We start from the raw sequence: 3163 nt of genomic DNA on the forward strand, positions 1-3163 counted from the left end.
CGACCACAAAACCTCAAAGTTGAATTTGTTGTGTGCTATACTGAGCCAGGTCTTCAGATTTTTCTTTACGAAGCGCAAGACCAGGTAATTCCACATCGAGCACTTGCTGCTTTAATTCGTCATGAAAACCTGGTCTTTCGAGAAAATCCACAGCTGTCTTTGTCAGGAAAAGAAATCACTCTCCAAGAATAACTGAGTAATGCGGTTGTAGCTGATGTAGCCTCTGGTGGCAGAGGACACCGGTTCATCATTTATATTCATAAATTTTCTTTACTTCTTCGAGAGTCCTTTACTGTACTGACGAAGGCAATTGGACAAGTTTTAGGTAGCTCGAGTTGTCATAGCGAATTAACAGAATATGTTCTCCAAGAGCAGTTAATGAATTATTGATACAGACTGGATCATCAGTTTCCATCATGTTAATGCATACCTTCTCTCTTTTCATATCCTAGGATATTCTCTTTCTGCGGATTACGATCAATAAACCAATGAAGAAAGAGAATGCAACCATATTATTTTAGAGTGCAAGTATACTGCTCGCTACTCATGACACTTAATCGCAAGAATTTATGTATTTTTGGTTTTCATGAACTGTATAATGCCATATCTAGGTAATAACACAAGTAATACCTAACAGTTCATTAGGACACAGTTAACAGTTGCATAGCATAAAAAGACAGGCTTTTTTCGGTATTTTGATGTGCAAACCTGGATCATGACTGATATGGATAACTCAGTCACGAAGCTCAGTGCTCGTGAAACTCACGGAGGAAATAGTGATTGACGTCTCACTCACTTCGAGGTCACAAGAGAAGGCGCAAAAGCTGATTTGCACTTGCATGGAGAAAATTGGTCTCGTTTCTTTCGAAAAATTGTCACGTTATTTATGCTTTTTTACTTGTTTTTCTATACTTTACGGACCGTTGTTAAACGCATATGCAATATTTTTGGAAACGAGTGCTTCTTCAATACGTCTTAGGATTAATGTCACAGCAACTGCTCGATACATTCCAGATGACGGTTACACATACCAAGGTGGCGAAATAGCTGATACTGCGTGTCTCTGCACTTTTCGATAAGGATAGTAGACAGATGACATGATTTCGATGGGTTTAGGTACATTAGGTGATTTTTATTGAGAGTCATAACGCCTTGATGCAAACGGATGTATTTCCTCTCACCGTTTCTCTTTGTAATAACGGTCTTGTAATTGGGGCTCGACGCAGCGTGAGTGCGGATACGCACTCGGAGCTGGTGTGGTCAGAGCGGCCCTTAGCGCCCTGCGGCCAATCGATTTCTGCTGCGGGGATCCCCCGCCGGGCGGCCAGTCGTTTGTTTTCATTAATTCGCTGCAAGTTTCGGCCGACTTCTTCCCAGCTAGGCCGCGGGCCTGGTCTCACCGGCACGATTCTTTATTTGCCATCGCACAAGTTACCCCTCGTGCCCAGTGGAGTTTTTCCGAACGCGCTCCCGTATGTCATCCTCTCTCTTCTGCCATCACTCTCCGTACCTTTCCTCGCTCATTGTTTTGTTCTAGCTCTCTGCGTTTACATCGTCATGGCTGTTGCTTCAGAGTCATTTAGCTGCCACAAATCATAGCAGGGGACGATAAAAACTAACGTTACTTATACGTCGCCTTACGGGAGTCGTAAACGAGAGAAGTTTTCGTTCAAGCTCCTCTCACCCGTCCTCCTTTCTTCCCCTCGATTAATGGGGCTCGTCACATTGTTTTCTGTGCTCAGTCAAGTCAAGGAAAAACTTGAGTTCATTTCTCATTACACATCTGTAGCGTCTTATCTCAACCGTCGTAGAGGACGTTATAAATGTGCAGGTGGTTTCTTTGTAATTTCTGTCTTCCGGTTATTTATTTAAACATTTATTTTCGGAAAAAGTATTTCGAAAATATTACTACAGACAAAATAGGCGCTCTCTTTCATGTTAAAGTAAGGGATGAAGACTGATAGTAGCTTCCATCTCTCGTTCCCTCTATATAATGAATTCGAGTCAGAAACTGCTACCATACAAACCCTATATAAAACTGATGTTAATAGAGAGTTAAATTATATTATTGTTATGAAACGCTACACATCTAAATGAAAACTTCTCGGAATGTACGTACAGTTAAACGTATCATGAGGGCAATGATTATTTCATTTGTAATCCACTGAAGATGTTTAAAATAATTAGGTGAAAAATGTTTGGTTAAAGTCCAAAGAAATATACATTCGGAAATTAAACGTAATAATTATTAATTTGTACAAGGTTGATGCGAATCTCATTTGTAGCAGTAGGTAATGATGGATTGAACACAAACATTATTCAAAATGTTGGTATCATGTTATTTCTATTCGTACAGATAACTGAAGTATCTTTTTTGTTAGTGGTACGTGTCCTGCTGTGTGAAAAAAATCGCTAAATACCAAATATACCCAACAATAAAAAACGAAAATCACCAGGCGACCGTAAATGGATCAGCATGTTTTCCACAGTGTTGTTTATGAAAAGCGGATGGAATATATTGAAACTTGTAACATCCAAGATAAATATCTATTAGATTACCGGAAACATAATGCCCAGCGGTTAGACAACTGCCTTAAAATGAAATATCAGCGAGTCCTCAGTGAGTCAGTGAGTTGCTCTCCGGAGTGTCTCTGGGTTCAGTGAGTGAAGTACTGTTCTTTTCGCAGAACATCAAAGGTATTAAACTTTCCGACATTCTTGTAAGTACCACTTCCATACTAATCAGCTCCAGTTGTATCTAAGTCTTAACTTTAGAGAATTACTTCTACAGGAACTAGTACGGAAAACGATCTTCATTCTGTATCACGACAGGCAGAAAACTTAGGTTTTAAACTTAAGAATTCACAGTTTATTCTCATATTACACCGAAACTTGATCAGCAAACATTTCCGTGAAACTGTGTCTCCTACACTCCTTGATGACATCCTACTACCATTTGTAAAAAGTAACAGATTTTGGCAAATATGTGGGATTAGCAATTAAACTGGAAAGGAAAGCCTGTCAAAGCATGTCTATATAAAATTAAAAATTTAAAAATTAGTAAGATATAGGATAAATAAAAAAAATATGTCAGACTTTTAGTCATACTGAATCTTTACTGCTACATTAAACTTTAACATATGACAAATATAGGAAACAACAA

Source organism: Schistocerca americana, chromosome 6 (assembly GCF_021461395.2).
Source record: "Schistocerca americana isolate TAMUIC-IGC-003095 chromosome 6, iqSchAmer2.1, whole genome shotgun sequence".
NCBI lineage: Eukaryota > Metazoa > Arthropoda > Insecta > Orthoptera > Acrididae > Schistocerca > Schistocerca americana.